The sequence below is a fragment of the Triturus cristatus genome, chromosome 8 (assembly GCF_964204655.1).
Source record: "Triturus cristatus chromosome 8, aTriCri1.1, whole genome shotgun sequence".
Lineage (NCBI taxonomy): Eukaryota > Metazoa > Chordata > Amphibia > Caudata > Salamandridae > Triturus > Triturus cristatus.
In genome coordinates this window covers 138220932-138233870 of record NC_140591.1, presented here as the reverse complement: position 1 = coordinate 138233870, position 12939 = coordinate 138220932, and the positions used below count along the sequence as shown (strand labels likewise).

Genomic DNA, 12939 nt, shown 5'->3' with positions numbered 1-12939 from the left:
CAGAACGGAACTCGAGAATGCCAAAAACCGACCTCGCAGTCGCAAGCTGTTCGACTAAGTCAAACACCAATCCAACCTAGTGAAAACCTCCAAGGAAACACACAAACCCCTAATATCAAGCGAGGAATTTTCTTCCTTCTTCTGCGACAAAATCTCTGCCCTAGGAAATGAACTTAAATCTGCAACTCAAAACCAAAATCAAAATCTGCCAGCTCCACCTCCTCTCCACGTGCTGTCTTCCCAAACCTCACCCAAAAATCTAGCGCACTGGTCCAACTTTAATTACTATGACGAACACTCTATCTCGAAAATTCTCGCCTCCTTACACCCGAACAACCACTTCAATGATCCTCTCCCCTCTAACTGCCTAGCAGCCGCCTCGCAGGCTATCATTCCCTCCTGGCCCCCAATAATCAACACCTCCCTCCAACAGGGCTCAATTCCTGATTCACTCAAGGCCGGCCAAGTTGTCCTAAAAAACCTACCTTGGACCCTGCTTCCGCTGAGAATTACAGACCCATATCCAACATCCCACTCCTTGCCAAAGTTCTAGAAAAATTTGTGCAACAGCAGCTGAGCCTACATATTAATAACTTCCACCTGTTAGATGACTTCCAATCCAGTTTCAGACCTGGACACAGCATGGAAACCACCCTCCTCCACATCATGGATGACGCCCTCCAAGCCCTCGAACAAGGCAAAACCTGTTTTCTAATCCTCCTAGACCTATCTTCTGCCATTGTTACGGTTAGCCACGAAATCCTCCTTGAATGAATCAAACTCAGGATGGGGTTAGATGGCACCGTTCTTGAATGATTTAGATCCTTTCTCCAAAATCGCTCTCAGAGAGTCCTCATCAACGGTAATCTTTCCGCCTCCTCTCCGGTCACGGTTGGAGTCCCCCAAGGATTAACCCTCTCCCCTACCCTCTTCAATCTTTACCTTGAACCACTCACCGAGGTACTACGTGCCGCCAATATCTCCTACCTTATGTACGCAGACGATACACAGATCTATATCAAAATCTCCTACCCTGAGGACATTTACTCCTTGAATGAGGCACTGAAGCTGACAGTCCATTGGCTCACCGCCAACCAGCTTAAACTCAACGCAAATAAAACCGAATTTCTCCTAGTCTCCCCACTCAAAACCAATCCTGACATCCAGGAATGGATCAAAAGCATCACAGCATTAAACTGCCCTCCCACCATTGTTGACTCTGCGAAATCCCTTGGAATAACCCTTGACGGCAGCTTGAACATGTGTGGCCATATAAATTCGATGGCCAAGACGGCCAGATTCCACCTGAGCTACCTAAGAAACCTAAAACCCTTCCTTGAAGCTTCCGACCTCAAAACGGCAATCCAGGCTCTAGTCATTTCCAGACTAGAATATGGATGCTCCACTTTCGCAGGGCTACCCAAGAGCTCCCTGGCCCCACTGAAAGCCTGCCTCAACACCGTCACCAGACTCCTAACTGGCTCAAAGACATTCAACCACATTACTCCCTACCTCTAAACTTTGAACTGGCTTCGCCTGGAGGCCAGAATCCAATTTAAACTGGCCTGCATTACTCACAAAGATCTCTACTCCAATTCCCTTGCTTTTCTCGCCTATAAACTTGTGATATCAGGCGGAACCAGAAACTTCCGATCTGCCAAAGACCTATTGCTGCAACCAGCCCGCTTCTGGAAGAAAAAAACCTACAATCGGGCCTTCTCTGGGGCCGCTCCAAGAATCTGGAACTCCCTCCACCCGCCATCAGAAGACTTCCGTCCTCGGCACACTTTAAAAAGGAGACCAAATCCTTCTTAATGGGCAAATACCTCGTCTTATGATTAAATCTCAATCACTGTAGCAACATGTTTCCACCCTCCACCATGACATCATCCACTCTACGGAGGATACCTATTATTGCACTCCTGGGTCTCCCACCGAAGAGTTGAGACTGCGTGCCTTCTTTTACATTTAAGTACCTATCTTTACATTTTTATCCCTCTTGTAGCTTTTTTTTGCATAGTGTATAACATATCCCTCATCTTACCCAACTGTTCCCTCCCTTCCTAACGCTTTGTATACCTCCCTTAAACCTGTAAAGCGCTCTGATACCCACACGGGTCTGGTTCGCGTTCTATAAAACTTTAAAATAAATAAATAAATAATCCACCAAGGTTTCCACCAGGGGCAAAAACATAATAGGGGCTGCCCCATAGAGCCCAGAAATAACTCCTGAGTGTGCATATTTTACATGCTACAGTGGCACAGGATGACTTCAGAGCGTTGTCTGCAGCAGTGTCGAATTTAACAGCTGGTTTCCATGCAGAAGCTGCATCTGCTGCCAGCGTGGTACCACAGACATCTCCAGCTGGCAGCGCCTTGGAAAGTGGGGCACTCTTGTCCACAGAGTCACCTGTCACCCCCTCACCTGATGCCACTCAGGCTGCTTTAGTGGTCCTAAGGAGGGTCGGTCACCTGGCCCAGTGGAGGACAGCACTCAACAAGCCACAATCAAGAGACACCAAAATGTTATGTAAACGTGTGAGCGTCTGGCCTATTCATGTAATATACCTTCTGTGCACACATTTCCCATCCACTCGGACTTTTGTCTGATACTTTTTTATTTGAATATAATAAAAAATGGAAATATAACTGTTGGAACCTGCACATTCTGGTTGGCTGAAGAGATTCCCCCAGACACGCAGAACCTACCCATCCCATCAATGGAGGGTGATTACACTCACCATATAACCTGTGCTCAGCCTTGGGTAGCTTGGCACTGAACAGTCAGGCTTTCCTCAGAAACAACGTGTAAAGCAAAGGCACTGCAGTCACATGCAATAAATACACTGAGCGTCACAAAAGAGACTTCACACAGGAGGCATGTGAAGAATGTTTATATTCAACACACATTTTCAATCATTATAACATGAACATCATATACTTTTGGGCATAAAACACATAAAGAAATATTAATAGCAGTACTAGTCCCTCTCGTATCGTTATGATATCAATAGTATGCACATTGTAGACATTTTCTAATCTAATCCCCTCACCCCAAATAGAGAGAGAGAGAGCACCCTTATGTGGTGCGACAAGCTATCTACACCAGGCCCACCATAGCAATCCTGATAGTAAAGTCCAATCTCTGCCCTGCCCTTGGAGGCGAAGATTCTGGAGAAAGAACTAAATCGTGCCCTTACAGCACACTTGGTAGCCCATGATTTGCTCGACTCATCTCAGCACGGTTTCCGTGCCCAGCACTCCACGGAGTCAGCATTGTTGATCGCAGCAGAAAATGTACGGGCGATAGCTGACCGCGGAGGTCGAGCAGTATTGGTGATGTTGGACCTCTCGGCGGCCTTCGATACCGTTAATCACAAGGTGCTGCTTCGAAGGCTTCAGGAGTGTGGGGTCCAGGGTAGGGCATTGGCACTGCTAGCCTCTTTCTTGGATGGCAGAGATAACAGTCTGTTATGGGACGGCTTGCGGTCAGACCCGTTCCAGTTACCATGTGGTGTGCCACAAGGCTCCTCTTTGTCCCCAACGCTCTTCAACATTTATGTAGCCCCCCTGGCCAAGCTTATTAAGGCTCAGGGTTTTACTGTGATCTCCTACGCTGATGATTCACAGCTTATAGTCTCGGCTGGTGAAGAATCAAATGACACGGCTAACAAGTTTCATAGCTGTATGTCTGCAATCATGAGATGGATGCGAGAAAACTTCCTTAAGATCAACACAGAGAAAACGGAGATAATGGAATTTGGTCCAGGAAGTCCGGTATGGAATAGCTCCTGGTGGCCGGTGGAGGCAGGTGAATGTCCCTGTCCTGTGCTTAAGGTCAGAAATCTGGGAGTGATATTCGATAACCAACTTAATTTCTCCGCACAGGTCAACAACCTTGCCTCCTCCTGTTTTTATTTAATCAGGATACTGCGGAAGATTTTCCCGTTTATTAATCCAGATCTTCGTAGGAATGTGGTTGTAGCTTTAGTGCTGTCCAAAATGGACTATTGTAACGCAGTACTGCTTGGACTGAATAAGACCTTGCTCAAAAGACTGCAGATCCTGCAGAATGCGGCAGCTAGACTCCTGTTGGATGTACCCAGGGACCAGTCTGTTGCCAAGGGAATTGAAGCGCTTCACTGGCTTCCAGTTCAGCAGCGCATAGAGTTCAAGGCGTTATGCCTAGTTCATAAGGCGGTCTTTGGAGGGGGAGCTCTGGAAGTCCAGAAGCTCTTCAGCCCATATCTCCCGGGGCGGACACTGAGATCATCTACGCAAAGCTTACTGCAACTGAATCGTGTCAGGAAAGCCAGATGGGGTGGTAGAGCTTTTTCCTTTCAGGCGGCTTGCCTGTGGAATGAGCTCCCTGGCTTTGTTAAACTTACGGAGAATCACCAAGCTTTCAGAAAACTGATAAAAACACGGCTGTTTGATACGACTAGGGGTTAGGTGGAGCGATCTCTTTCTATGGACCAGCGCCAAGACGCCTCGGCATTCGTTCGCGCTTTATAAGTGATGATCCTATCCTATCCTAAAGTCCCACACAGGTATAGGGGACACCCGGGGTAACAAAGGTATCAAAGATATGTACATACATGATACAAGAACCTTTTTAGCAGCACCTCAGGCCGGCAGCATGTGGGTAAACCCAAAGTCAAATGTATTGTGCTTTTGGCATGAAATCAACGTATAAATCAGCACCACCGGCCAGTATCTTGAATCACAGGTGGTCTGCTGACTATCACTCCCACACACTCATTACGCACCACCACACAATGCGTCAGGTACTAGTCCAGTCCATATGAAATGCTCTTGGTACCCAGCAAGTCAATGGATCACATCTTGTAGACTCTATGGCCTCAGGGTCCCTCCACTGTCTGGTTCACCCTGATTATCCTATACCTTTAGGTGGAAGATAACCATTGCATGTCGAGATGGGCTGCACCAGGCAACTCTGGTCAGACATCAAAGTGCAAGTTCAGCAGAGCCACATGAGGTAGAATGAGGCACTACTACAGGTACACCCCAACCTGCGAGGGTAGCACCCAGTGAATCAAACACCACACACAATGAGCATGCAGTCGGCATGTTGCATGAGGGAGATGGGGTACGATCGCCAAAATGGGCCTGTCTGTCATGGGGCCATGAAGTGTAGATCTTAATCTTTAGTTGGGCCATGATTTGGCCCCTAGAGGCTAAGTGTCAGAACCTCTCTCTCCAATCTATCCAATCCGGTCCTCAAATAGCAGAGATCTGCCTTTCTTGTGGGATGCCCATGGTTTAAGGTTGTCACTTGGGGAATGCACAGATGTGCTCCCCCGACCCCTGGCGGACACTGGAGCCCGGCACCACGGCAAACAAGACCCTTAGTGAATAGAAATGTCCATATTCTATAAGTGGCATTTCTAAGCGAGTTATGCCAAAACCTCTTTAACATTAGAAAGGGTTTGGCATGGTGAATTCATTGAAAGGAAACATCATGAGGCTGCTCAACTGCTATCCACTATTGCAACCTGAAGTGAAGTCAACCACTTCCCCATGTTAGGCTATGGGAAGACCAAGCCTCATAGGTAGTGAAAACACACACAGGTATTCCTCACTACCTGGGCCCACATTCAGTACGGTACCCCAGGACCTGCTATGACAAGTTAGACACATAGTCCCTAGCACCAGGCTGCAAGTGCGTCCGCCCAAGTCTGCAACAGCAGACTGGACATGGGTTTAACTAATATGTATGTCAGTGCTCATGCAGGAGCCTGCAATTGCAGGTGGCAGAGGCAATAATGGGCACCATAGGTGCGGGTGCGCACATACAGGAACCTGTCCTGGCAGGCAGCTCATTAGTTTAATCACGAAAGCAGCCAAAGTGCATACACTGGTCGACGATGGCCAACCGGCCCATGGTACAGAACATCATGTCAGCGCCACTTCCCAACATGGGTAGGAATAGTGCGCGCACTTTCACAAATGTATTTACAGTAAGAAAATGCCCAGAGTCCATAGGCAACACAGGAGAATTTAAAACCCAGGCAGAAAAAGCAAAACGTTTAGGAAAACGCTACCTGAAGAGTATCATGTACAACAGTAACATTACTGGGTTGTCGTATTATTGAAAGAATAATAAAAAATGCTATTTGTAGTTATTAATATACAAATAAAAATGTATAAAGCACAAGACAAATTTCCTTTTGTATTATCTATACAAAAAAACGTTTATGAATTAAACTTAAATACAATGGCAAAGATCCCTTTTTCAAACTTTTTATTTATTTTTCATAATTGTGTTGAAAAAAATATAAAAGTAATCTACTACGCGGGAAAGATACAGTTACATTGTGTACATACACTTACCAAAATGGAAACCATGCCAAGAGGACATAACAGGAATTACAGAAAAACAATTATGGAAAATAAAATGAAAAATAAACAAAATAGTCAAACTGAAATCATGGGAAAAAACATCCACTTTGAAGATAACAAGTCAGTGTTACATTTACTGAACTACAAACGCAACCAATACATAACTAACAACAAACAGTCTACCTGCACAAATTTGTATATTATAATGTTTTCAACTGAGATTATGCTCGGACGTATTCATAACAAATTAAAAATCTACAGATATGCTACACATTACCTTACTAAGGATACGTTCTACACGTGGAGATGCATAATTGTCAGTTATTTTACATGAATCTCAGTTGCACTGGTATCACTCCATGACTGAGAATAAGTGTATCCATATCCTTTTTTTCAGAAGCAGTGCACCAATATTCAGGCAACTTACACTGCAGATCTCTCCAACAAAAGTCCTTGTGCAAGACAAAACAATGAGATGCTTCTGTCTCAGCAGATGACAGGATGAGATGACCTAGGAAGAAATAAATAGACATTAATGCGATTGTGAGAAATAGATTTTTTAAACATTCAAATATGTTCCCTTCCCCATAGCAAAAAAACATCTAGAACTGTAACGGACATGATTTCACATTGCATGCTGATAATTATTTGTCAGTTGTAGACAATATGTCTGAGTTTGTTTTTCCCAATGAAGCCTCTGTCACAAAGGTAATAGATAAAATGGACTACTATCTCTTACAAGTTACATATATAATAATGCATTTGGAATAAGGCTGATGTGAATTTTTTTTTGTTTGTGATGGAGCAACTAGTTTACAAAGCAGTACATTGCTCACTGTTTAACATTCTAACATAAGAACTACTTTGTTGCAAATAAATAAAAAATACATAATGTTTAAAAAAACACAATCTTGGATTAGTTCCATCCATTTTCAAACAGGAGATGTCTATATAAGCTATTTTACAGTTAATTTCTCATTTATGCCTCTTACCATCTGGCAAAGATGTTTTCAGTAAGTACACGCCTGATGTCACTGCCTTTATCCTCATCACTGTCATCTTGCTGAAGCATCTCACCAACATTACCCTGGGGTTCCCACTGATAGTCGTCATCAGGGATAAAGTTGATGTTTTGACGAAGGGCAATGTTGTAAACCATACAATATAGCATACTATATTGCAGACCTTCCCTGGAGAGTAGACGGGGAATCTTCCGGGCTTGTCCATGCAACATAATCATGTCTTAAGGATCCCAAAGGTCTGTTCCACAGGTCCCCTTGTTCACACAATGGCCTCACTGAAGCAGACTTCCCCTCACGTTGTTGGATTCCGTATTGTTGTAGTTCATGAATATTCGTTACTGGTTTGCAAGAATGCAATGAAGAGAGACCATGACTTCTAATTGTAATAGAAATCACAGCAGCCGACACAGATGGAAGAAGGGGAAGGGGAAGAGAGAGAAAACACTCATGCGAGGCTCATCACACTTCTTTCAAAATTGCTTGCGGAAGTCTGCAATAAAACAATACCCGATTAGAAGAGAAACCTGTAACATTCATAATATATTCAATCCTTTACCTCAAGTAACAAGTTCTACCTCGCTCAGTACTTTCCTCTCTAAAAATTAATATAGTTTTCACACTGGAAATATTACAAAACACTATTTTTACTATTCGTCCTCTTGAAAATCTTTACAGTGTAATTTTTGCATATGACTCTTAAGGACTTACTAGGGAGTTCAATGCACTTAAGTTCAAAATGAGTTCCAGTCTTTTAAATCCAGAAAAAATGTGGATACGTACAATGTCGCCGATGAGAATGGGAGAGAGACAACGTGCAAAATAGAATGTGCTAAAAACCATCAAAAATTGAAATAAAATAATATGTGCACAATAGGTGCAAATATACAGGACTTAGGAAATGGTACATATTGAGAAAACTATCTCAGTATACAAGATATTACAAATGTAGGAAGCCAAGATTCCAATCCGACACCCCAACCACCAGATACTGGCTCCATGACGATCCACCAACGACTGCCAAACCTTAACTATTTTGGGATGCGCTAAAAATCTGAATTTACTCTTTTTATACAGTTACAATCCAGAACAGCCCCATATCTGAAATCCCGCTTTCCACGAGATTCAAGTTGGTTTCGTTTATTTTGTCACTACGTTCGCCACTGCGCACACTAATCTTACACTGTCCCCGAACATCCTTATATCTAGCTCTCCAATTGTGATAAGTATCTAACAAACACAACTTGGACTTGTCATTTCATGTAACTCGACAATGATTAACACCGCAATATTGTGTAATCATGATTCTTAGTAAGGTTAAAAGCCATGTTTGACTGGGATAAGCTGAGCCCGCTGGAAAAATTAGGACAAAAGGAAACATTATTTAAATTATGTCTTGAACTACAAACTACCTAAACATTGACGATGATGGAGTAGAAATGTTTTCAATTGTGGTCCACTTTCTGCCAGGAATGAGGTGACAATGCCTGCTCTATCTATGGCACCAACAGCACATGGCATTCCTCCAAGCCATAGAACTTGGCCTTGATTATGTTGTATGTAGCATTATCTGTCGGAAATTAGATGAATTCATTGATACATCTGAGCATAATATTGAGAACTTGGAGGACAGCTGAGAGAGTTGGCTGTGACTTCCCACTGAAGTTGCTAACAGTGTACTGGAAGGAGCCAGTAGCACAGAAATATAAAACTGCCATTACCTTCACAATAGGTGTAATGGTTATCTGGATGGTAATATCTGGCAAAAATACTAAATTAAATTGTAGGGCTAAGGCTTCTATAGTGTCTCAGTTCAACCTGTACTTCTGACTGATATGCGTTTCCTACATGGGTGTTCGATCAGGACATGCTTTGTACACTCCTTCTGATCATAATGTATCCACCTCCCTCTTCCTTTGGTTGGTGGATAGACATAGGTCTGCGAATAATGAAATAGGTAATTATTTATAGTGCAAATATTTGCAACCCTGTGAATTGACCATTTTTAAACAATATATGTACTGAAAACATGTACATTGAAAAATGATTTTACTTTTTTCATTTTCAAACAAATCTACATACTCTTTTCTAGCTTTTTCATCATTAAGTAATGTCATTCTACTTCCATTAGTAATCCTTTAAGTAATTCACTAACAATGTCAGATAGAAATAGGATAATTTCTCTCTAAAGTAAAATATATTATTATATTATTTCCAAGTCTATTATTAACGTCTTACATTAATGTATGTATTTTTATTAATGTTTTTCTTTGAAATAATTTTTGCAAACTCCACGTACACTGACATAATTTTCTGTTATATGTTGCCATACTCGATTTAGGGCCATTTTGTCACTTGTTTCCTGTCAATTGAAGAAGACCTACACAACCGTTGCTGCTCATATTCTGCTGCTGAAACCCACCATGGTTGAAGGTACAGGTGACAGCGCCTGCAACTTCACTGTTGAAGAACTGGAAATCCTTGTGAAAGGGGCCTTGACCAACTACAGCCAGCTAAGTTATGATCCAGCAAATAGTCAGGCAAGCTCGATACATGCTATGCAACTAAATAGAAATTTTGATTTTTTTATTAAGATTGTGATTGATTTAACAAATGACTAAATGTTAAAATACGGCAATACACCATGGCTGATTTCTAGTATTATAACATATTTTGGGCCTAACATAAATTGTAATCCCATTTCATATACTAATGTTATGTAATGTTGACCTTGTGTGCCTTTAATATACAATTTCTATGATGCTGAAACTGAAATTATGTTAAAAACATAGCGTATTGGAAAACCACCCAACCTTTCCTTGTTAAATCAAATGCATGCGTATTAAATTGTGTAAAAATGAAAACATTATAATTTATATATTTAATTTAAAATATCTTAAAGTTGACATCAATGCCCACCATTTGCAGTAATGATTTCTAAAACGTCTTACATTTAAAAATGTACATATATATATATTCACTTAAAAAACCATAGGTTTCACACATGTTATAGTTAGCTGGACATTTCCCTCGTAAAAAACCAATGAAATTCCGCCGTTATAGTTAGTGCAGGCAACTATAACTCACGCGACCGCAATCCTCTGCTGATGACGTCAGATATTATATCACTCTATTTAGACACCTATTTACCCATGTCTTCTTCCATTAATCTTTAGCTATACATATATTACAAATATTTATTTTTCAGAAAGACACATATGTAATCAGTGATGTAATATCTGACGTCATCAGCAGAGGATTGCGGTCGCATGAGTTATAGTTGCCTGCACTAACTATAACGGGGGAATTTCATTGGTTTTTTACGAGGGAAATGTCCAGCTAACTATAACATGTGTGAAACCTATGGTTTTTTAAGTGAATTTGCAAGGTTTTTTAAATGCTAATTCCTAACTATAACGTGTGTGAAACCTATGGTTTTTTAAGTGAATTTGTACGTTTTTTTAAATGCTAAGTTATGTATTTATTAATATTATTTTTTCAGGTTTTTCACCGTGCGCGCACCGTGCGTGCGCTGTGGGCACTCGGTGCACTTCACGCACCGATCGCCCACGATGCGTTATGCGCGCCGTGTACGCACGGTGTGCGCACCCCGCACTTTTTTGTCAAAAATATAAATGTTTTTTTCGCCCTTGGGGGTCCTTCAGTGACCCCCTGACAAAGGCTAGGGGGTCAGGAACTGTCCACCCTGCCCCCTTTTCACGTTCTCCACTTTTGTTTTTCACTGCCTCAGACTGCGAGAGACAAAATTGTGGCCGACACTTCCTGATTTCGATCGATTCGAATGTTTACTGACATCTAACAACCAATCAGAATTGCGCTCGCACACGGTGCGCGCACGGTGCGCGCTTATAGATATATATGTACTTTTAACTGACATTTTCTCAGGAACTACTGAACAGATTAACTCCAGATATTCAAAAGGCACATCCCTGACCTGAGGACTACCTCTCTGCCAAATTTCAAGTAATTCTGTTCAGCCGTTCGGGCTGTACCTTGGACTAAAGGTCCCTATGGAAAAATGCATGGGGAAAACGTGTTTTGGGACCCCCCTTTTTTCTCGCCCCCAGATTGACTAATCACCCCGGGTAGGAGCGGAGCGCCCCACCTATTTTGAAAAATTCGCGAGGATTCGTCAACCGGCGCCAAAGTTATTCAAAATAGAATTTTCAGAATTCCTATGGAAACACGGTCCTAACTATAACTATCTACTAGCGACCGCCAGGAGATTAAATATATATATATATATATATATATATATATATATATATATATATATATATATAATATATATATATATATATATATATATATATATATATATATATATATATATATATATATTCACTGAAAAAATCATAGTTTTCACACATGTTATAGTTAGGAAATAGCATTTAAAAAACCTTGCAAATTCACTGACAAAAACCATAGGTTTCACACATGTTATAGTTAGCAGGACATTTCACTCATGAAAAACCAATGAAATTCCCCCGTTATAGTTAGTGCAGGCAACTATAACTCACGCGACCGCAATCCTCTGCTGATGACGTCAGATATTACATCACTGTATTTAGACACTTATTTACCCATGTCTTCTTCCATTAATCTTTAGCTATACATATATTACAAATATTTATTTTTCATAAAGACACATATGTCATCAGTGATGTAATATCTGACATCATCAGCAGAGGATTGCGGTCGCGTGAGTTATAGTTGCCTGCACTAACTATAACGGGGGAATTTCATTGGTTTTTCACGAGTGAAATGTCCTGCTAACTATAACATGTGTGAAACCTATGGTTTTTTCAGTGAATTTGCAAGGTTTTTTAAATGCTAATTCCTAACTATAACGTGTGTGAAACCTATGGTTTTTTCAGTGAATTTGTACGGTTTTTTAAATGCAAATTTTTTTGGGAGATTTTTGGTAAAAAATAATATCCAACCTATGTATAAAATAATATATGTACTATATCTTGCATTATGGAATGGTTAATTTTTTTTAAATTAATGTTTACATACAGTTGTACATCACAGTTATTATCTTCTACAACTCTTGAAACTTGTACTTTTTTTTATGCATTTTTTGCCGTGCGCGTACGGTAAGCTGACGCTACGAGCTCCGTACGACATAAGTACGGTGCACTTACGTGATACGTACGTGACGTACGCGTACACGCATGCGCGTTGCGTGGAAACAACGTCGCGGTTACGCGGGTGCGTGTAATGCGCATGCGCGAGTGCGTCCTACGTACGCGCTCCGTAAGCGCTCCGTAAGCGCATATTTACGTCACGTTTGCGCATGCGTACTTGTTTTTACGAGCGCGTACCGTAAGCTTACGGAGCGCGCACGGTAGGTCATGTGATCCACAAAGAATACTTTCATTGGTTGAAACTACTTTCAGTTCCAGAAACTTCCCACACCACACCCATTCCCCTCATTACTGCTTGAGATCCCCTAGGAGAAGGAGCTGCATTGACATTGAGATACAATGGCAGAGCAGCAGTCCTCTTCTGAGAGTGAGCCTAGCAGCACCAT

General features: G+C 41.7%; 1 long non-coding RNA gene across 1 annotated transcript in view; it reads right to left on the bottom strand.

Moving 5' to 3' along the window:
* Positions 1-2881: 2881 nt before the first annotated feature.
* LOC146801690 (uncharacterized) overlaps positions 2882-12939 on the bottom strand; it is a 127127-nt gene continuing 117069 nt past the window's right edge. The window contains exons 2-3 of the long non-coding RNA XR_014967646.1: positions 7356-7875; positions 2882-6874 (exon numbers count right to left, since the gene is read on the bottom strand). This is a non-coding gene — a long non-coding RNA (uncharacterized LOC146801690). The remainder of the gene's footprint in view (positions 6875-7355; positions 7876-12939) is intronic.